At 40.6% G+C, this 24,043-nt stretch overlaps 1 protein-coding gene across 2 annotated transcripts in view; it reads left to right on the top strand.

Annotated features, from left to right (window-relative positions):
• Positions 1 to 24,043, top strand: part of LOC118527529 (ATP-dependent DNA helicase Q1-like) — a 336,638-nt gene that overhangs the window by 226,566 nt on the left and 86,029 nt on the right. The window lies entirely within an intron of this gene.

Below are 24,043 nucleotides of genomic sequence, written 5' to 3'. Positions count from 1 at the left end.
GGAGTGTATCTTGTTCACATTTCCAGAGCATCCAGCTGGGGGTCAGGCATATAATGAGCATTTAATAAATTTATGTTAAATTGAATTGAGCCTCACACATTTCTTTGGTACAGAAAATTCTCCTTCCTTTTAGGCTAGCACTGTGCTTCTTTAAAACTATCTTCTGAGAGACCTCCTTGACAAACAGTATTTCTCTCCGTCCAGAACTGTCTGTACCCAACATCTAGAACTGTACCCAGGCACTTCTAATTTTGCCTTTGTTTGGCTATGCCTGAGTTCCTGTGACTATCCTGTCTTTTCCATCAGAGTGGAATCTTGCTCAGGGCAAAGAGTAAGTTCTCCCCTTCCTCTAGACTCAACCTTAAGAACAGTGCTGTTCATTCAAAGAGCAACAGGAAAAATACAGCCCTGGGTCAGGAGAGCACCTGAAAGGACCTCCCTTGGTTCAGCTCCATCTATTCCCCTGCAATCTGGGGAGGGGCCAGAAGTAGTGAAAGTTACAGAAGGCCCAACCTGCTGACTCCAGGGAATCCCTGAAGAGGAGACTGGCTCCAGCGTGGGCACAACAGGCATCCTTCTTGATGCCAGTTTTATGCTTTGGTATAAGAGGGCCAGTGTTTTTCTATTGCATTTATGCATGGGGCCTGCCCCAGGAGGGAGGGATAGGAAGCTACTTTCTTACTTGTGGAATTTCTCATGTTCCCAACAAGGATTAGGTGACTCTAGAGGCAGGATTACCCATATACTTACCCAATCCTTTAGGTGTTTTTTGAGGGACCGATGCAAAAACCTTGTGACAGCATCTAAGATCATTTAGAGAGAGAGAATTTACACCCCAGATGGGGAGAAAAACCCACTTAAATAGGAGGAATTGAGGACTAGATAGGGATTGAGGCATCATTACTCTGGAAGGGAATGGATGAGTAGAAACTGAGAAAGAGGTATTGGTCAAGAGAGACTTCGTGGAGGAGGATGCCTATGGAGCCATTTGGAAAATAAAAGAGAGAGAGGTGAGTTAGAAAAGAAAAGGGGACAGTAATTTTAGGCTACACAGACCTTTAAGAGTCATGAAAGATGAGACTCTTGTGAGGGATATGTTTTTTTCACGTTTGAAAGGAATTTATGAGCCAGGTTTGTATTGTGTATTGTGCCATGGAGTGAGATTCCTGAATCAGGAAGGGATGAGATATGACTTTTGCAGCTATCTGGAGGATAGACAGACAGAAGGATTTGGACAAGTAGACTCTTCCTGGGAGATGTAGCAACTGCTACAGTCATCTAGATCCTTGCTCTTCAGAGTATGGTCCATGGACCAGCAACATTGTTGTCACCTGGGAGCTTATTAGGAATGCAGAATCTTAGGCTCCAACCCAGAACTACCAATACAGAATCTGCCATTTCAAAAGGCTCCTAAATGATTTGTATGGTATTTCCAGTTTGAGAAGCACCAGCCTTAGATAACTGATGATAGGTGTCTAGCCTCGGATGAACACTACGGAAGGTGTGAAAACTTTGGAATTGGAAGTCAAGAGGAGGGGTCTGGAAAACTGAATTTGGGGAAGTGGGAGAAGTGTGGGGTCTGACTGCCCTCCTGTCTCCAGGCCTACCACATCAGTCACTATGCCAGGTTTTGGCACTTTGGGAAAATGCCTGCTGACCTCATGCTAGAGTCTGCCTGGTCCTCGGGCTCCCCTGGGGCAAGCATTAGGTGGGTGGGGACTGTTGCCAATTCTGTTATCCCTACTTAATATGATGGCCTGAAAGGGACTGGGGAGGTCATATTAGTCATGCCTCACCTCAGGGTCATACTGTCTTAAACAAATGGGTGATAACGTGATGATACTAATTGAGGAGACCATGGAGGTTGGGGGATTAAAATAGGAGTTCTTAATGATCTGTCCAGGATATTAGTATACTTTCATCTTTCAAAAGCTTTAAGGAGAGACCAGATGATGGCTTAACAGGTTATACCCCAGTAGGGACCAAATTAATGCTTTTTTAGGGATTTTTAAATTATTTTTAATGGGTTAATAACAAAATATATGAGACCTATAATTCCAGAGTCCTAGACTGATAGGCAAAGGAATAATATTACCAGGTGAAAATTATGAGATTTTAAGAATTTTCTTACACTTTTTAGGGTTTGTGTACTTTATTCTCAATCAGAATAACTGATGAAAAGAGGCCAACATTGAAGGAAAACAGATTGAGATTGAACATGAGGAAGAATTTTCTGAGATTAGAGGGTGATGGGGGAGATGGGAGGGCACAGGCTCTCTGGCTTTGCACATGGCTGTCTCACTTGGGTTTGGAATGCCTCAGATGCACTCCTTTCAGAAACAGAAATGTACCAAATGAACTCTCAAAATCTTTGTTATCCCAAAAATTCTGCAGTCCACTTCTGAAATGAAAGACTGAGGTGTATGTAATGTGGTGAGGCATGGGGATGATGAATGACAGAAGAAAAATAGCAATCTTATTAGAGAATTGAAATCTGCTAAAAAATTTAAAATAGGACTTGGATTTAGTAGAATAAGTTGCATGTTAGCTCTCAAATAAGAGTTTTAGGTTTCCATATCCTTATACTCTCCATATATTTATCTTGACTCATTGATTAAATTTTAAAACCTCCTAAGGGAAAAGAACATCTCTTTTATGAATTACTGTTTATTTCTCCAATGTCTCCAAATGATGATGAAAATAATAGCTTAATTTGCTGAGTACTATGTCCTACACTTTTTTCCAAACACTTTACATAATCACCTATTTAATACAAAAGTTGTATGAGGTGAGTGTCGTTATGCTCATTTTCCAAAAGTTGAAACTAAGACTCAGAGGGGTTAAGTCATTTGTGCAAAGTGAGTAGTGAAGCTCGGATTTGTACCAAGTTTGAGCAAAGCTCCTGCCACTAACCCCCAAGGTATATTCTGCATGGAGTAGTGGCTCAATAAGGGATAGATGATCATCAAAACTTGAAGGCATAGAGGTAATTGAAAGACAGTGGATAATTCCAAATAGTGAATAATGAAAAGTAATTTCTATTTGTTTTGTGGAATGTCATCAGAGAAACACTTAGTGACACCTACAGCTTATACTCAGACATTCTCTCCTTCACTTTCACTGTACCCCACCCTGCAGTCAGGGGCTTTGAAAGGGAGCAAAGCTAGGTTAATATATTCATAAAGCACCTCATTGAAAAGTCATGTGTGTGTGCCTATTCTGTGGACATATGTGTTTGAATTTGAGTGGAAATATGCCCAAGGAGTGGGGTATGTTTATCCTGGTAGGTCTATAAGGATAAGCGTATTTGTTGGACTTTTTTGGGTATGGTGTGTGTGTGTGTGTGTGTGTACACAAATCCTGAAGGAGTTCAACCAGCTATAAGATACTAGCTGCCTTCCATCACTGGCCCTGGTTGGTGTGTTTGTATCAAAACCTGATATTTATTTTTCATTATTTTCAAGGAAATCTCAATGAGTTTTCTTTCTGGGAAGTTTATGACTAAGATTCTGGGCTGCTGTGGAGCCCCATACATCTGCTACAATCAGAAGAGGTTTGCAGAGAAAGAGAAACAGCAGTTACAAGGCGATCCCCTCCTGTCTTTTACTTTCTAGCCTAATACACAGCCACCCCTTATGTACACCACCCATGTAACCACTGCCCTCTCCTGGAACCCCCTGATGGAAGGTACTAAGAGAAGCCATTTTATTTATTTCTTTGCTACCACATGGGACTCTATTTGAGCCACCCCAGAAAGAGGAGAATTAAACATTATACTAATTAAGGAATAGAGTTGAGATTATGAAAATTATGAAATTATTATGAAATTATGAGATTATTTTAATTATGAAAATGAGATTAGTCATTTGTGGAACTAATTTCATAAAAAAGCAATGAGCTTTGACAAAAGCAAGATTGGTAAAAGGAGTCGAATGTCTCTGTTTTTTTTTAAATTTATTTTTATTTTATTATGTTATGTTAGTCACCATACAATACATCATTAGTTTTTGATGTAGTGTTCCATGATTCATTGTTTGCGTCTAACACCCAGTGCTCCATGCAGTATGTGCCCTCTTTAATACCCATCACTGGGCTAACCCATCCTCCCACCCCACTCCCCTCTAGAACCCTCTGTTTGTTTCTCGGAGTCCATAGTCTCTCATGGTTTGTCGCCCCCTCTGATTTCCCCCCCTTCATTTTTCCCTTCCTTCTCCTAATGTCCTCCATGCTATTCCTTATGTTCCACAAATAAGTGAAACCATATGATAATTGACTTTCTCTGCTTGACTTATTTCACTTAGCATAATCTCCTCCAGTCCCATCCATGTTGATGTAAAAGTTGGGTATTCATCCTTTCTGATGGCTGAGTAGTTTACTCTTTACTTTGTTTCCCTCTTTAGAAAACCTGAAGCAAAGCTCCTGGAAGCAGGAGGCAGGACGACCTGTACGGGGTTTGAAGGCAGACACAGCCCAGTAGCCCCTCCTCCACCTTCCAATGCCAGTGCTTGGGAGACTGAGGGATTTTTATGACAAACTTTACTTTACATCTGATATTTCACAGCATCTCTTGTCCAGAGAAGGAGGAAATATAGATATTTATTGACATATAGTGTCAGAAGATCAAGGAAAATTGACTATGGAAGTGGAAGGAGGAGGGGTTTCTCTCTTTCCCCAGATATGCAAATTACCTAACAATTTGCATAGTATATCCTTTTCTGTGCTTTGTGCTCTTCTTAAGTAATGAGATTAAGAAATCCTTTCATAGTTTTTTTTTTTTTTTAAAGATTTTATTTATTTATTTGACAGAGAGAGGCACAGCGAGAGAGGGAACACAAGCATGGGGAATGGGAGAGGGAGAAGCAGGCTTCCCACCGAGCAGGGAGCCCGATGTGGGGCTCGATCCCAGGACCCTGAGATCATGACCCGAGCTGAAGGCAGACACTTAACGACTGAGCCACCCAGGCGCCCCAGAAATCCTTTCATAGTTAATAAAGAATTCAGTGGGTGGAAAGAAGAGATGAGAGATAAATGGATGGAGGAATAATGGGTACCTTCTCCCATTTGAACTGTACACCCTTCAGTAAGATCAGGTGGAAGAGAAATAGGGATAAATGGAACTGAGCTGGGACCCAGGTCCTGGCTCCTGTCTTCCGTATTGAAAGCCTCCAGCTTCTGCAGTTTTACCTTGAATTTCACTGCTCCCTGCGTTTCATTCTTTCATGATGAACAGAAGTTCAATATCAAATGATGCCCAAAGTCAAGAAATCGTTCTCAGTAGCTATGTGTTTTCCTTGGAATACCATCCTCCCAATCTCTTTCTACTGAAATCCTACACAATCATCACAGTTCAGTTTAAATGTTACCTCCTACCCACACCTTCCTGGATAATCTGTAAGGAGCAATTTATTTCCTTTGGCCTCCTCTACTCTTTTGTGTCAGTCTTATTGTAGCTCTGTACTCCTTGGGGGAACTGTCAGGTCTTTTGGACTTTTGGGGAGGGGGAAGATAACCCCTGAGTGACTTTAGAGTCTCCCACTCTCTGCCCCAATCATTCCTGGATCCCTGATCCAAGGCTGAAGACAACCCAGGTTGTGAGGAGCAGGCAGTCCACCAGTGTCCCAGCAGCCTCAGATAGCTCTTTCATTACCAGTGTCTTCCTTTGACTACTTTCCTGCCCCCCTGCTGGCACAAGTTGGTAGCATTAGTTTCTGACTCTTGCAGAGGAGTGGTTGCATTAGGAAAGGCTTGGGAGTGAGTAAGAAAAATCTGACAGTGGACCCTGGGCTTTTATACCCACTAACCCTTTCCCAACCCTGCTTCCTGTTGGAATAACACCTTTTGGTTGCTAGCTCAACAGTAATGGTTTCCCTTTTCACAAAGGCCCTGCCCTCCTTGGTCATGCTGAAGGACCCTTCAGACTGTTGAGAGGGTCTTATGTAGGTTACCATAATTGAAGTTGTAGCTTTCACTCTCTTTAGTCTTCCCTCACCCCATTGGGACCAGTTTCTCTGCAAGTGGTATCCTGTACAAGGGTAAAGGTTGTACTTATGCTTTAAGAGGAACCCTACCTCGGGCGCCTGGGTGGCTCAGTTGGTTAAGCGACTGCCTTCGGCTCAGGTCATGATCCTAGAGTCCTGGGATCGAGTCCCGCATCGGGCTCCCTGCTCAGCAGGGAGTCTGCTTCTCCCTCTGACCCTCCCCCTCTCATGTGCTCTCTCTCTCTCTCTCTCTCTCTCTCAAATAAATAAATAAAAAAAAAAAATCAAAAAAAAAAAAAAAAAAAAGAGGAACCCTACCTCTCTGCTCCATAGTCCAGAATTGTGCCTAGAGGACTCACACTGCTTTCTTTTGAAGAGATCTTGTTGGAGTAGGAAGAACTACACTTCCTTCTAGCTGCTCAGAGCATACACAAGACACTCTTCTGTTCCTCAGAGATTGACAGGCACTGTGGAGTAGTTGTACATACATATCCCTTGAAGTCAAATAACCAAGTTCTCGTTCCTTTTTTTATGTCTTTATTTAAATTCCAGTTAGTTAACATACAGTGTAATATTAGTTTCGGGTGCACAATATAGTGATTCAACACTTCCATACATCACCCGGAGCTCATCACAGAAAGTACTCTCCCTAATCCCCATCACCTATTTTATCTATTCTCCCAGTCACCTCCTTTCTAGTAACCATGAGTTCATTCTCTATGGTTAAGAGTCTATTTCTTGGTTTGCCTCTCTCTCTTTATTTTTCCCTTTGCTCATTTGCTTTGTTCCCTAAATTCTACATATGAGTGAAATCATATGGTATTTGTCTTTCACTGAGTTACTTATTTCACTAAACATAATATTTTCTAACCCCATACAGGTTGTAGCAAATGGCAAGATTACATTTTTTTTTTTTATGGCTGAGTACTATGCCATTGTATATATATACTACATCTTCTTTATCCATTCATTAATTGATAGACAACTGGACTGTTTCCATAGTTTGGCTATTGTAGGTAATGCTGGTATAAACATAGGGATGCATGTATCCTTTTGAATTAGTATTTTTCTATTCTTTGGGTAAATACATAGTAGTGCGATTGCTGGATTGTAGGGTAGTTATATTTTTAACTTTTTGAGGAAACTCCAAACTGTTTTCTACAGTGGCTGCTCCAGTTTGCCTACCCACCAACAGTGCACCAGGTTTCCCCCTTCTCCACCACCTCAACAATACAAGAAACAAAACAATGTTTCTTGTATTGTTGATTTTAGCCATTCTGACAGGTATGGGATGATATTTTATTGTAGTTTTGATTTGCATTTCCCTGATGATAAGTGATTTTGAACATCTTTTTATGTGTCTGTTAGCCATCCATATGTCTTCTTTGCAAAAATGTCTACTCATGTCTTCTGCCCATTTTTAATTGGATTATTCACTTTTTGGGTGTTGAGTTTTATATTTCTTTTTATATTTTGGATACTAACCTTTTATCAGTGTGTCATTTACAAATATCCTCTCCCATTCTGTAGGTTGCCTTTCAGTTTAGATTGTTTCTTTCATTATGCAGAAGTTTTTTATTTTTATGTAGCTCCAATGGTTTATTTTTGCTTTTATTTCCCTTGCCTCAAGAAACACATCTAGAAAGAAGTTGTTACAGCCGATGTCAAAGAAGGTACTGCCTGTGTTCTCTTTTGGGACTTTTATGGTTTCAGGTCTCACATTTGGGTCTTTAATCCATTTTGAATTTCCTTTTGTTTATGGTGTAAGAAAGTGGCCCAATTTCATTCTTTTGCAGGTGGCTGTCCAGTTTTCACAATATCATTTGTTGGAGACAGTCTTTCCAATTAGATATTCTTACTGCCTCGTCAAAGATTAACTGATCATATCATTGTGGATTCATTTGTGGGTTTTCTATTCTGTTCTATTGATCTATGTGTCTATTTTTGTGCCAGTGCCATACTGTTTTGATTACTACAGTTCTTAATATAACTTGAAGTCCAGAATTGTGATGCCTCCCACTTTTCTTTCCTTTTTCAAGGGTGTTTTGTCTATTTGGGGTTTTTTGTGGTTCCATACAAATTTTAGGATTCTTTGTTCTAATTCTGTGAAAAATGCTGTTGGTATTTTGATAGGGATTACATTAAATGTGTAGATTGCTTTGGGTAGGATAGACATTTTAACAATATTTGTTCTCCCAGTCCATGAACATGGAATGTCTTTCCATTTCTTTGTGTCATCTTCAATTTCTTTCATCAGTATTTCATAGTCTTCAGAGTACAGGTCTTTCACCTCTTTGGTTAGGTTTATTGCTAGATATCTTATTGTTTTTGGTGCAATTGTAAATGGGTTTGACTCCTTAACTTCTCTTTCTGCTGCTTCATTATTGATGTATAGAAATGCAACAGATTTCTGCACATTGATTTTGTATCTTGAAACTTTATTGAATTTATTTATCAGTTCTAACATTTTTTTGATGGAGTCTTTCGAGTTTTTTATATATAGTATCACGTCATCCGCAAAGAGTGTGAAAATTTTACTTGTTCCTTGCTGATTTGGATTCCTTTCATTTATTTTTGTTGTCTGATTGCAGTAGCTGGACTTCCAGTACTATGTTGAATAAAAGTGGTGAGAGTGGACTTCCCTGTCTTGTTCCTGACCATAGAGGAAAATCTCTCAGTTTTGCCCCATTGAAGATATTAGCCATGGGCTTTTCATATATGGCCCTTATTATGTTGAGGTATGTTCCCTCTAAACCTATTTTGTTGAGGATTTTTATCATGAATGGATATCATACTTTGTCAAATGCCTTTTCTGCATCTATTAAAATGATCATATGGTTCTTATCCTTTCTTTTATTAATGCGATGTATCAGGTTGATTGGTTTGTGAATATTGAATCACCCTTATAACCAGGAATAAATCCCACTTGATTATGGTGAATGATTTTTTTAATGTATTGTTGGATTCCATTTGCTAGTATTTTGTTGAGGATTTTTGTACTTATGTTCATCAGAGATATTGGCCTGTAGTCCTCTTTTATTGTGGTGTCTTATCTGTTTTTGGTAACAAGGTAATACTAGCTTAATAGAATGAATTTGGCAGTTTTTCCTTCTTTTTTTATTTTTTGGAATAGTTTGGGAAGATAAGTACCAACTCTTCTTTAAACATTTGGCAGAATTTACCTGTAAAGCCATCCAGTCCTGGACTTTTGTTTGTTAGCAGTTTTTTGATTCCTGATTCAATTTCTTTGCTGGTTATTGATCTGTTTAAGTTTTTTAATTTTTTCCTGTTTCAGTTTTGGTAATTTATATGTTTCTGGGCATCTATCCATTACTTCTAGTGTATCCAATTTGTTGGCATATAGTTTTTCACAATATTCTCTTACAATTTTTTTTTTTTTTTGAATTTCTGTGCTGTTGGTTATTTCTCCTCTCTCCTTTCTGGTTTTATTTATTTGGGTTCTTTCTCTTTTCTTTTTGATAAGTCTGGCTAGAAGTTTATCCATTTTATTAATTTTTTCAAAGAATCAGCTCCTGATATCATTGATCTGTCCTATTATTTCTTAGTTTCTATGTTATTTATTTCTGCTTTGATATTTATTATTTCCTTCCTTCTGCTGGCTTTAGGCTTTGTCAAATAGTCAAGTACTTGTCCAAGCTGGGCCACTTGCTGTGCCTGAAGCAGAAGGTATATCTTCTTACATCTGCACTAAGGCCAGTGCCCGAAATGAGCTGTAGTGTATTTTAGATCTGTCAAGGGGCTTCATGCTATGCATGCAGGGAAATGAGGTAGAAAAGAATGAACACTGCTTGGAAGAGGGAAAGGAAAAGTGAGGCCACAACATACATGGAGTCAAGGAAATTGTGAAGCTGCCTGCTGAACCCAGGGAGCCCAGATTTACAGCTGGGACAGAGTTCATAATCTGTAAGCTGTACTAATTTTCTAGTTCCTAGCTGAAGGGCCTTTCTGGAGTCACTCCCTCAGAGGGCAGCGGCATTATTCGATGATAATAAGAATGGCAAAAGATGGAGCAGAAGAGGATGGAAGATAGAGAAAGGAAGAGGGTCCAATTATCTCTTTTCATTCACTGGATTAGGGGTGAGAGAGAAGGAGAGGCTTCAGTCAGAATCACGGTATCCATTAACTGCTATGCTTTCATATTTTGCCCTTTTCAACCACAATCTGCCTTTTCCTTGGCACCCCCAGTCCTTGCCTCCCACCCATTAGCTGCTACAAGGAGCTAGAGAACTTGGAGTGAATGACAATATGGAGAAACAACCACAGCCTGAAGATCTAAGTGGCTCTAAAGAAGATGGGTAAGAAAATCAATGCATAATAAAAACTGCAGGTGAAGCCACATTGATGGAGGGCAGGTGGCTCTCTCTTCCTGCCCTCATTAGTCTCTCTGGGCTCAAGGCTTTCATCTTTATTTTTTTTTTTTAAGATTTTATTTATTTAGTTAAGAGAGAGAGCACACAAGCAGGGGGTAGGGCCAGAGGGAGAGGGAGAAGCAAACTCTCCACTGAGCAGAGAGCCCGACTCGGGGCTCGATCCCAGAACCCTGGGATCATGACCTGAGCTGAAGGCAGATGCTTAACTGACTGAGCCACCCAGGCACCCTCAAGGTTTCCGTCTTAGCCCAGTGTCCTCTTCTTCCTTCTTTCCATCTACTTTTACTGGCTTAGGGAGGGTTGTTTGCCTTTGGGGTGGAAAAATGGAGCAAGGAACGCAGAAGAGAAGAAAACAAAGTATATTCAGGGTGTATGTGTGGGTGCTGGGATAAGAGGTGACGAGGGATAAGGTAAGAATTATAAGAGAGAAACTTTGAATGGAAATGAGTTTAAATTGCACCATAAAGTACTGCCCTTAGTCAAAAAAAAAACCTTAAAAATGGAAGTAGAAAGGCCCCATGTGAAATGTGTCAAGTTACCCTCTCTGAAGGATATTAAAGAAAAAAGTATAAGCAATCTTTCTGGAAGGGCTGGATTGGAGATATGGCTTGCATAATGAAATAATATATGTATAAGAACCTACTACTGGAACATAGTAGGGATATAACAAGTATTACTTTTCTTGTTTCTTAGAAGCAAGGGATGGAGGAAAAGACATTTTAGAGGTCCATGTTGGCTTGAGAATGTGTGGAAAAATTCTGTGCCTATGAATGGTTTTGGCTCTTACTATCTTCCCATCCACACAGTCAAGAAGTTGTTTCTGATATCAAACTTCACCCCATTCTATTGAAATTAAAGCGTTTGATCAGTTAATCAACCCTTTATTCCTTAGTGTTTAATGAGCACTAGCTATGTGCCAGACACAGGAGCACAGTCTATTTATGATACAGGGTTTAACTATTATACACATAGAGTGGAACAGAAATTCAGTATGGAGTGGGGTTCTCAAATGGTAACAGATATATGAGAGTGCTTTGAAATTGTGAAGTATGCCACAGTTTGTAACGGTTATTGACGAACAGATTTATTTCAGGATTTGAATTCCTGCATTCCACTATGAGAAAAAGAGGTCCTGGGGGGTGGAACCCATTCAAAGCAGGCCAGTTCTGTTGGGAACAGTGCTCCTTTCTGGGGAGTTATGGGGGCCTATGATTACAGTGCTAACTGGTGGAGGATTGAGAAGGGAGCAGAACACTTCCTCCTACCCCCACACCTAGCCTCAGTCTTATCTGCTATGAGCCTCTTCTCCTTGTTTGCTTTCCATTTTCTCTCTTTAGCAAGCCATCTTTCCTATCCTCCAAAGCATTAAAAAAGTTCCTTCATTTCAGGATAGCTTCCAAGATTAGAGGAGAGCTGGTGACTTCCTTGGGCTCACTATGGCAGAATTGGACCCCTGCCTCCAGCCTCATACTATATCCCTTCCCGGCTCTTTGTCTCTATTCTCAGTTACACTTACTTCTGATTTCTGTGGGATGTTATTTAATATTTTGGCCTTCTTATTTTTCTTTTTTGATTTTTTGGGTTCTTCTTTCCTTCATTTGTTATATCATTATTACCATATTATGAGACTTTAACATGCAGGATGGCCATCTGTGTAATTTCTTTTTGTATAACCCAGCCCAGAAGTATGTGTAGACAGATGATGAAGAGAAGCTTAATGACTGTGCTCCTATGTTAGGTTACCTCTTAGATCTCTATATCGTACATTCCCACCTTCATGATCTTCCATCCATTACTGTTCCTATCTCCCCAGGTTGCCTACTCTGTTTTTTATAACTCTGTAGCTTGAACTCTTTTTATGCTTCATTCTGAACATAAAACTTTCAAAAATTATTGAGGGGGAGGAGGCATATCAGGCTACACAAGTAGAGTCTGACAGACACATACATGAAATTGCAAAGTGGGCACCAGATACTAATAGTACATAATGTAAAAGAGAGCTTGGAATTGGAAATTTGACTTACTTAGGGAGGGGACTTCTGGTGGAAGAGAATACCAAGCAGGGTTTGAAAGAAAGGAAGGGATAGACCTAGGTAAAAAAGAGAAAAGTATGTGCCAGACAGAGGTCAGTGTGATGGTTTGGAGGCAGAGAATAAAACAGGTTGCTTTGCTTAAGGCAAAGAGGGCATTGTGGAATTGCAGCCTGAAGCTTAAACTCTAAAGCTTAAGCTGAGAGATAATGATTTAAGATTAGGGATGATTGTGAAACACCAATGGCCCTTGAGAAGAAGAAAGATCAGGATGATGGTGAAGGTTATGTCTGATGAGTGTGGAATGACCAGATGGAAGCCAGAGGCTCTTAGTAAGCTTCTCCCGTTGTCCTGATTCTGACCAGAGACCTGGTCAATGACCGGGCTGGGCTGTGCGGAGAATGGGTGAAGGGTAGAGGGTGAAGATACAGGGAGCACATTGTTTCCCCAGAACTTTCCTCACAGACTTCTCCTTCAACAAAACCCGCTGTTTCTAGCTTCTGCTGACTCATCCCTTCCTTTACCTGTCTCCCTATTGGAGGAGCTCTCCTGGCCCCTGTGAAGATTTGCTGCGGCTGCTTGAGGTGGCGGTGATAGGAGAGGAGGCCTCTGCCTCTGCTGGGCCAGGACTCCTGGGTTTTCCCTTTTGGGCTTTTTTGTCTGTTTTTTTTTTTTTTTTTTTTTTTTTTTTTTTACCCTTACCTGAATCTAAAGAAAAACTGAAAGAAACTTTTTGTCACTTCCCCTCCTTCTGGGATGGATGACCCTTGACTTTTCAACTGCACAGAGAGGTGCTGGACTTTCCTGAGCATTCCATGGCCACATCATTGCTCAGGTCACTGTCCTGTGATTTCGTACAATATCTGTGAGATGTTGGGAGAGGTGATGGTTGAGGTTGATGAGAAGAATGGGCGCCTTGAAGGGAAGCTGAGACCCTATGACCTAATACCCTAGAAGGCTTAAACATTTTCAGAAAAGATTAATTGATAATGTCAGGCCTAGGAAATGGGAGGATGGAGAAAATCAACTCTCCAGACCTGGAGTTCTGGGACTAATTTTCTAGCTTGGGGAATACTCGGTAAAAGTTGAGTGAGAAGCTTCCTAGAGATTGGGGGTTGGGATATAACAAATGTAATTATAAGTTACATAAATTATGGAGAGAAAGCCAGCAGTGATTGAGTAGGTTAGTGCTTCTCTCTCAGTTGTGTTCCTAAGACCTACACAGGCTAAAGCTGGAAGGCTCAAAGGAGGTTATTCCATACAACCTGCCATCTTACCAGAATCAAACTGAAATAAATGAAGAAACAAATATTTACTGAGCATTTATTTATAGGTGCTAGGCACTGGTTTACTCTTTCTAAATGTTTTCTCATGAAGTTCAATCCTCATAAAACCCTGCATAGCAGGTTCAGAATTTAAGGTCTCAGCTAATAACTGGTGGAGCTAGGAGGCAAACTCACTTCTAACTTCAGAACCATCGTTTGTTCTAGAACACTACAGTGCATTTTCATTCTAGAAATTCAATTGTTCAGTTGGCTGGTATGGTGTCTCTAAATATATTATATGCACAGTCATGTGTATAAGGCACTGTGCTAAATGCCTTGGGGTGACAAAAAGAAAAGCAGTGTCCCTACCTTCCAGTGCTTGAAGTCATTTGGGGAGATTAAATGTATATCATATATAATACATATAATTGAGTAGTATAATTAATATATTATATATAATATATAACACTTACAGTGTGTATTTAAGTATAGCATTGGCAAACTATACATCGAGGCAGTAAGACAATGCCCAGATACAGACAATTAAATGCTACTAGAATTTTGAGAAAGGAGGGAGAATTGTGATAGGGAAATCTTCATGGAAGTGGTAGGATTTTAAGGAAAAATGTAAGACTATACAGAACATTCTACATGAATGGAATGACACAAAGTTATGGGAGCAGGAAAGCAAAAAATATTTTTTGGGGGGAGATTCTGGGGATACTAAACAGAGCTTTCTCTGAACTTCTAAGGTCAAAGGTGATATATATTCACATTTGCTTTCTCAACATGCCAAAAATACAGTAGCTAGATGTTAAATTCATATTTGTTGAATAAGTGAATGAGTGAATGACTCATTTATCTGGCACAGAACATTCATGTGCGGATCTTTTAAGAGATATGAATAGAACTGTAGACTGTAGTGGAGGGGATGAACTGACATGCAAAGAGGTTTAAATGAGATTATTCTTGAGGCAGTGGGAAGTAAGCCTGGAGAAGAGACAGAGGCAGGGAGACCAGTCAGGATGCTAATGTGGAAGTCTAGATGAGAAATGCTACAAAACTAAACCTAGGATAATGGCACAGGAATAGACATGAAAGGGTGGAGGTACCAGCATTGTGAAATCATGATGAACAGACCCAGTCACTGAGGGACTTTGATGGGCTAGTGGTGGGGAGGGCAGATAAGATGGGGGAAGAGGGAAAAAGAAAGAGGAGTCAAAGATGAAGCAGGAGGTTCTCATATCTTCTGATTAGTAGAATAGTGGTGCCTCTGACAGAAAAAGAACAAGTTAGAAGAGGCTGGTTTTGGAAGGAATATGAACTACATGTTAGATTAAATTGCTGGTAGAACCACCCTAGGAAAATTCATCATACATTGGAAGTGGAAGAGTAAAGAGAATGTGGTCATGTCTGGAAGGACAGATTCAGAATTCACCCACATATAAATAATCATTGAAGCTAAGAAAATGGATGAGATAATTGAGAAAAAAAAAAAGTGTCCACAGGAAAAACTAGAAAGTTGGAGGTATCTTTGAAAAGGAGAGAGTACATTATAGGGCCACCTCTAATGTCTTCTGGTGTTGTCACCAGTTTACTTGTCTTGTTTTTGAGACGTGAGGTTAAATAACTCTATAGAAATATAAAAGACCCTCTGCTTACCTTCTCTTACAGATCTCTTCACTGAATTCTGGATCTTGACCAGGATAGTAATAAGCCAAATGTTCCCAGAAAATTTTTAGCTCATCTGGCTGAAACAGAGTCTATTCTAAATACATGTGTCTATTTTCTCAATTTTCAAATCCGTAGAGAAGTAAATACTTGGACAGTTCTGTTTAGGCTAGCTTGAAGTGCTCATGCTTCGATGCTCTTTTACACCTATTTATGAAAGACAAGAAACTTAGTCTGGGAAGTGGGTGAGTGGGGTGGACAGGGATTTGCTCCTGAGCCCCAGATGCTTCAGCTGAGTTTTTCACAATACCCCACCCTTTTTAGTTTTCATCCAGAGATCTCAAAGCTCGAACAAGCCTTTATTCTTCCCTGACCCCCTGAATCATCTTCTACTTCCACTTTCCCAGATGGGGGTGGGGGCAGTGGGATGCCACATTTGGAGATGGGTGCTTGGTAGGTGGGTGGGGAGGTGAGGGAGCAGCGGTGGGGATCTAGTTGCCCCTTCCCAATCACACAGTGGGGCTAGGGGCAGGCTTCAAAGTGGTTTTATGTAGTTTGGTTTCAACTTGTCCTTCTACGGTTGTTATATGACTGAAGAGATTCAGATAAAAAGGCTGAGCTGGAGAAACTGAAGAACAAATGAAGCCATAAAAGATGCCAGTAAAATTCCTGACAGCTCAGAATAGTCTTTGGAGCCTCTCTGAAGAATCTCTGCACAATCTGGAAAGGGTAATTAAGTCTCACAGCCCCCACAGGGGACCAGGGCTGGATCAGGGCAGCACGAAGGTTAGGAGAAGGGAGCACTGAGAGATTTCCTTTCTCTCTTTCTTCTCTTAAGGGGCCCTGGTGTTCAAACATCCAGTTTGGAGACTGAATTAAGACTGAGAGGGAAAAGGGGAATGGATAATGGGAAATACTGATATTTTGTAAGAACCCTTCTTTTTAGGGAGTGTTTGAGAACCTGGGAGCAGGATAAGTGATGAGGAATCTGAATCAGAGGACATTAAAAATGGAGGCTCTGGGACATGAAAATAGGGGGTACTACCCATAGGAGTGATATGAAGAATGGGTCTAGATAGGGGTGAAGGCACCTGGCCTGAGAGAATGGCAGAGGGTGAGCAGATCTGCACTGGGGGCTTATGAAGCTAAAGAATCTGTATTTGGGGAGCAATAGAACAGGAATTCTGGATGGCAGGAACTGTGTGGCAATAGGGAGAAGGGGTCAGAGGGGTGGTGAGGTTGGATGGTAGGAGTTAGGAGGAGCATCTGTGCAAGAGAAGAAGAGGGGTGATGATAAGGGAAGGTACCTCAGCTGAGGTGAGTGGTTAGAAAGCCTTTTTTCCCCAAACCGGCAATTCTTCTGTTCTTTGCTCCAAATGAATTGGTGTATTGGTCATAAAGAAATCTTTTTTTTTTATTATGTTATGTTAATCACCATACATTACATCATTAGTTTTTCTTCTTTTTATTTTTTTATGTTAATCACCATACATTACATCATTAGTTTTTGATGTAGTGTTCCATGAGTCATTGTTTGCATATAACACCCAGAGCTCCATGCAGTACGTGCCCTCTTTAATACCCATCACCAGGCTAACCCATCCCCCCACCCCCCTCCCCTCTAGAACTCTCAGTTTGTTTCTCAGAGTCCATAGTCTCTCATGGTTCGTCTCCCACTCCAATTTCCCCCCCTTCATTCTTCCCTTCCTGCTATCTTCTTTTTTTTTTTTTTTTTTAACATATAATGTATTATTTGTTTCAGAGGTACAGATCTGTGATTCAACAGTCTTACACAATTCACAGCGCTCACCATAGCACATACCCTTCCCAATGTCTATCACTCAGCCACCCCATCCTTCCCACCACCCACCACCCCAGCAACCCTCAGTTTGTTTCCTGAGATTAAGAATTCCTCATATCAGTGAGGTCATATGATACATGTCTTTCTCTGATTGACTTATTTTGCTCAGCATAATACCCTCCAGTTCCATCCAAGTTGATGCAAATGGCAAGATTTCAGTCCTTTTGTTGGCTGCATAATATTCCATTGTATATACACACCACATCTTCTTTATCCATTCATCTGTTGATGGACATCTTGTCTCTTTCCATAGTTTGGCTATTGTGGACATTGCTGCTATAAACATCAGGGTGCACGTACCCCTTCGGATCACTACATTTGTATCTTTGGGGTAAATACCCAGTAGTGCAATTGCTGGGTCGTAGGGCAGCTCTATTTTCAACTTTTTGAGGAATCTCCATACTGTTTTCCAGAGTGGCTGCACCAGCTTGCATTCCCACCAACAGTGAGGAGAGTTCCCCTTTCTCCGCATCCTCGCCAACATCTGTCATTTCCTGACTTGTTAATTTTAGCTATTCTGACTGGTGTGAGGTGGTATCTCATTGAGATTTTGATTTGGATTTCCCTGATGCCAAGTGATGTTGAGCACTCTCTCATGTGTCTGTTGGCCATTTGGATGTCTTCTTTGGAAAAATGTCTGTTCATGTCTTCTGCCCATTTCTTGATTGGATCATTTGTTCTTTGGGTGTTGAGTTTGGTAAGTTCTTTATAGATTTTGGATACTAGCCCTTTATCTGGTATGTCATTTGCAAATAACTTCTCCCATTCTGTCGGTTGTCTTTTGGTTTTGTTGACTGTTTCTTTTGCTGTGCAAAAGCTTTTTATCTTGATGAAGTCCCAATAGTTCATTTTTGCCCTTGCTTCCCTTGCCTTTGGCGATGTTTCTAGGAAGAAGTTGCTGCGGCTGAGGTCAAAGAAGTTGCTGCCTGTGTTCTCCTCTAGGATTTTGATGGACTCCTGTCTCACATTGAGGTCTTTCAACCATTTGGAGTTTATTTTTGTGTGTGGTGTAAGGAAATGGTCCAGTTTCATTCTTCTGCATGTGGCTGTCCAATTTTCCCAACACCATTTGTTGACGAGACTGTCTTTTTTCCATTGGACATTCTTTCCTGCTCTGTAGAAGATTAGTTGACTGTAGAGTTGAGGGTCCATTTCTGGGCTCTCTATTCTGTTCCATTGATCTATGTGTCTGTTTTTGTGCCAGTACCATACTGTCTTGATGATGACAGCTTTGTAATAGAGCTGGAAGTCCGGAATTGTGATACCGCCAGCTTTGCTTTTCTTTTTCAACATTCCTCTGGCTATTCGGGGTCTTTTCTGGTTCCATATAAATTTTAGAATTATTTGTTCCTTTTCTTTGAAAAAAGTGGATGGTATTTTGATAGGGATTGCATTAAATGTGTAGATTGCTCTAGGTAGCATTGACATCTTCACAATATTTGTTCTTCCAATCCATGAGCAATGTTTTTCCATTTCTTTGTGTCTTCCTCAATTTCTTTCATGAGTATTTTATAGTTTTCTGAGTATGGATTCTTTGCCTCTTTGGTTAGATTTATTCCTAGGTATCTTATGGTTTTGGGTGCAATTGTAAATGGGATGGACTCCTTAATTTCTCTTTCTTCTGTCTTGTTGTTGGTGTATAGGAATTCCACTGATTTCTGTGCATTGATTTTATATCCTGCCACTTTACTGAATTCCTGTAATGAGTTCTAGCGGTTTTGGGGTGGAGTCTTTTAGGTTTTCCACATAAAGTATCATATCATCTGCAAAGAGTGAGAGTTTGACTTCTTCCTTGCCGATTCGGATGCCTTTTATTTCTTTTTGTTGTCTGATTGCTGTGGCTAGGACTTCTAATACTATGTTGAATAGCAGTGGTGATAGTGGACATCCCTGCCTCGTTCCTGACCTTAGGAGGAAAGTTCTCAGTTTTTCCCCATTGAGAATGATATTTGCTGTGGGTTTTTCATGGATGGCTTTTATGATATTGAGGTATGTACCCTCTATCCCTATACTCTGAAGAGTTTTAATCAAGAAAGGATGCTGTACTTTGTCAAATGCTTTTTCTGCATCTATTGAGAGGATCATATGGTTCTTGTTCTTTCTTTATGTATTGTATCATATCGATTGATTTGTGGATGTTGAACCAACCTTGCAGCCCAGGGATAAATCCACTTGGTCGTGGTGAATAATGCTTTTAATGTACTGTTGGATCCTATTGGCTAGTATTTTGGTGAGAATTTTTGCATCCATGTTCATCAAGGATATTGGTCTGTAATTCTCCTTTTTGATGGGGTCTTTGTCTGGTTTTAGGATCAAGGTAATGGTGGCCTCATAAAACGAGTTTGGAAGTTTTCCTTCCATTTCTATTTTTTGGAACACTTTCAGAAGAGTAGGTATTAATTCTTCTTTAAATGTTTGGTAGAATTCCCCTGGGAAGCCATCTGACACTGGGCTTTTGTTTGTTGGGAGATTTTTGATTACTGCTTCAGTTTCCTTAGTAGTTATAGGTCTGTTCAGGTTTTCTATTTCTTCCTAGTTCAGTTTTGGTAGTTTATACATCTAGGAATGCATCCATTTCTTCCAGATTATCTAATTTGCTGGCATATAGTTGCTCATAATATGTTCTTGTAATTGTTTGTATTTCTTTGGTGTTGGTTGTGATCTCTCCTCTTTCATTCATGATTTTATTTATTTGGGTCCTTTCTCTTTTCTTTTTGGTAAATATGGCCAGGAATCAATCTTATTCTTTCAAAGAACCAGCTCCTAGTTTCATTGATCTGTTCTACTGTTCTTTTGGTTTCTGTTTCATTGATTTCTGCTCTGATCTTTATTATTTCTCTTCTCCTGCTGGGTTTAGGCTTTATTTGCTGTTCTTCCTCCAGCTCCTTTAGGTGTAGGGTTAGGTTGTGTATTTGAGACCTTTCTTGTTTCTTGAGGAAGGCTTGTATTGCTATATACTTTCCTCTTAGGACTGCCTTTGCTGCATCCCAAAGATTTTGAACAGTTGTGTTTTCATTTTCATTGGTTTCCATGAATTTTTTAAATTCTTCTTTAATTTCCTGGTTGACCCATTCATTCTTTAGTAGGATGTTCTTTAGCCTCCATGTATTTGAGTTCTTTCTGAATTTCCTCTTGTGATTGAGTTCTAGTTTCAAAGCATTGTGGTCTGAAAATAGGCAGGGAATGATTCCAATCTTTTGGTACCAGTTGAGACCTGATTTGTGACCTAGAATGTGATCTATTCTGGAGAATGTTCCATGGGCACTAGAGAAGAATGTGTGTTCTGTTTTTTTTGGGATGGAATGTTCTGAATATATCTGTCAAGTCCACTTCAGTGAGGGAGGTGTTAAAGTCCCCTACTATTATTGTATTGTTGTCAGTGTGTTTCTTTGCTTTTGTTACTAATTGGCTTATATAATTGGCTGCTCCCATGTTAGGGGCATAGATATTTACAATTGTTAAACATTCTTGTTGGATAGACCCTTTAAGTATGATATAGTGTCCTTCCTCATCTCTCATTATAGACTTTGGTTTAACATCTAATTTGTCTGATATGAGGATTGCCACCCCAGTTTTCCTTTGGTGTCCATTAGCATGGTAAATAGTTTTTCCACCCCCTCACTTTCAATCTGGAGGTGTCTTTGGGTCTAAACTGAGTCTCTTGGAGACAGCATATCGATGGGTCTTGTTTTTTTTTTTAATCCAATCTGATAGCCTGTGTCTTTTGATTGGGGCATTTAGCCCATTTATATTCAGGGTAACTATTGAAAGATATGAATTTAGTGCCATTGTATTGCCTGTAAGGTGACTGTTACTGTATATTGTCTGTGTTCCTTTCTGGTCTATGTTACTTTTAGGCTCTCTCTTTGCTTAGAGGACCCCTTTCAATATTTCTTTTTTTTTTTTTAAAGATTTTATTTATTTATGTATTAGAGAGCAAGCAAGAGAGAAACAGCATGAGAGGGGAGAAGGTCAGAGGGAAAAGCAGGCTCCCCGCTGAGCTGGGAGCCTGATGTGGGACTTGATCCCAGGACTCCGGGATCATGACCTGAGCCGAAGGCAGTCGCTTAACCAACTGAGCCACTCAGGCACCCTTCTTTCAATATTTCTTGTAGGGCTGGTTTCGTGTTTGCAAATTCCTTTAGTTTTTGTTTGTCCTGGAAGCTTTTTATCTCTCCTTCTATTTTCAATGACAGCCTAGCTGCATATAGTATTCTTAGATGCATATTTTTCTCATTTAGTGCTCTGAATATTGCCAGGTCTCTGTGGATAGGTCTGTTGCTAATCTAATGTTTCTACCATTGTAGGTTACAGACCTCTTCTCCCGAGCTGCTTTCAGGATTTTCTCTTTGTCTCTGAGACTTGTAAGTTTTACTATTAGATGTCGGGGTGTTGACCTATTTTTATTGATTTTGAGGGGGGTTCTCTGTGCCTCCTGGATTTTGATGCCTGTGTCCTTCCCCAAATTAGGGAAGTTCTCTGCTATAATTTGCTCCAATATACCTTCTGCCCCTCTCTCTCTTTCTTTTTCTTCTAGGCTCCCAATTATTCTAACCTTGTTTCGTCTTATGGTATCACTTATCTCTCGAATTCTGCCCTCATGATCCAGTAGTTGTTTATCTCTCTTTTTCTCAGCTTCTTTATTTTCCATCATTTGGTCTTCTGTATCACTGATTCTCTCTTCTGCCTCATTTATCCTAGCAGTTAGAGCCTCCACTTTTGATTGCACCTCATTAATAGCCTTTTTGATTTCAACTTGGTTAGATTTTGGTTCTTTAATTTCTCCAGAGAGGGTTTCTCTAATATCTTGCATGCTTTTTTTTAAGGCCAGCTAGTATCATTATAATCATCATTCTGAACTCTAGTTCCAACATCTTACTAATGTCCATATTGATTAGGTCCCTGGCAGTCGTTACTGCCTCTTGTTCTTTTTTTTTAGGTGATTTTTTCGTCTTGTCATTTTATCCAGAGGACAATAGATGAATGAGATAACAAAATGCTAACAGGGTAACAACGACCCGAGAAAAATATACACTAAACAAATCAGAAGAGACCTGAAGCTGGGGGAAAAGAAAGAGAAATAAAGAAAAAAGAAAAAAAAGAATATGATAAAATATGATCAGGCTGGTGAATAGGTCAGTGCCACACACTAGATTTTGGGCGTATTTTGGTCTTTAGAAGAAACTGCCTCCCAAAATTTTCAAGAAAGAAAAACTTATATATGTACAAAAATAAGGGTAAATACAATGAAGGGATGGAATATGACTGTAAAGATGAAAATTATAAAAGATTTTATAAAAGGAATTGATAAGAAGTTGGTTGAAAAAAGAAAGAAGAGGAATTAAAAAAAAAAGGGAGAGAATGTGATCAGGCAGGAGGATAGAACAAAGCCATACACTAGAGATTTAGGGTATATTTTGGTCTGTTAGAAGAAACTGTATCCCAAAATTTTAAAGAGAGAACAACTTATATATATACCAAAAATAAGGTTAACTACTATGAAGGGATAGAGTATGACTCTAAAAATGAAAAAGAAAAAAGATTTTTAAAAAAGGGATTGATAAGATGTTGGTTGACAAAGGGGAAAAGAAAAATTCAAAAAAAAAAAAAGAAAAAGAAAATTAAAATTAAAAAAATTAACTTTGAAAGACTAAAGAATCATGGTAAAAAAGCCATGGATTCTATGTGCAGTATTCCCCTAGCGCTGGAGTTCTGCCATTCTCATTGATTGGTAAACTTGGCCTTGGCTGGCTATTCTCCCTGATCTTCTGGGGGAGGGGCCTGTTGCTGTGGTCCCCAAATGTCTTTGCCGGAGGCGGATTTGCCCCGCCCTTGCCCAGTCCGGGCTAAGTAATCTGCTCGGGTTTGCTCTCGGGAGCTTTTGTTCCCTGCAAGCTTTCCGTTCAGCTTTGGAGGATGACAGTGAAAATGGCAGCTTCCCCATCTCCGCCTGGAGGAGCCGAGAACTCAGGGCCCCACTCCTCAGTGCGCCCCCAGAGAAAAGCAGTGAGTCACTCCCCTCTCCCCGGTCTCCGGCCGCACTCCGTGCTCACCCGGCCTGTGACCGAGCATTTCTATCTCTGGCACCCGACTTGGTGTGGAGTCTCCAAACCCAGTAGATCCCTGCGGTGCGCTCCCATGCAGCTCCTCCCGGGGGAGGAAGGGGAGTCTCCCCGGATCTGCCGCTTGTTGGGTCCCTACTGGAGGAGCAGTGGCCCGACTGTGCCACAGATCACGGTTTATGGCAACCCCGAGCTGAGAGCCTGTGCCTCGGCTCCGTCTCTGCAGCCGGCTTCCCTGCTCCGATACCTGGGAGCTCTGCCGCACTCAGGCACCCCCGGTCTTTCTGTGACCCCGAGGGTCCTGAGACCACACTGTCCCGCGAGGGTTCCACCCCCCGCTTAGCCACTGGAGCGACGTCCCTCAGTGGAGCCGACTTCTAAAAGTTCCGATTTTGTGCTCCGTGGCTCTATGACTTGCCAGAAGCAGCCGACGGAGGCCCCCTCCTCAGACGTCTATCCTCCTGAATATCGCCTCGGATTCACTTCTCCGCACGTCCTACCTTCCAGAAAGTGGTCGCTTTTCTGTTCAGAGAGTTGCTGCTATTCTTTTCTTCGATCTCCTGTTGAGTTCGTAGGTGTTCAGAATGGTTTGATCCCTATCTAGCTGAATTCCTGGGAACAGACGAAATTTAGGTCTCCTACTCCTCCACAATCTTGGTCCTCCTCCTGGTCATAAAGAAATCCTATGAGCTGATGTGACTTAGAGGTGGGAGGGAAGGAAGTGGTGAAGGGAGTGTGAGGGGGAACTGGAGAGACAGCCAGTTTCTATGATGATGGCCAAACTC

Source organism: Halichoerus grypus, chromosome 6 (genome assembly GCF_964656455.1).
Source record: "Halichoerus grypus chromosome 6, mHalGry1.hap1.1, whole genome shotgun sequence".
NCBI lineage: Eukaryota > Metazoa > Chordata > Mammalia > Carnivora > Phocidae > Halichoerus > Halichoerus grypus.
The sequence above is the reverse complement of the archived record's forward strand: the minus strand, read 5'-3'. Positions and strand labels throughout refer to the sequence as shown.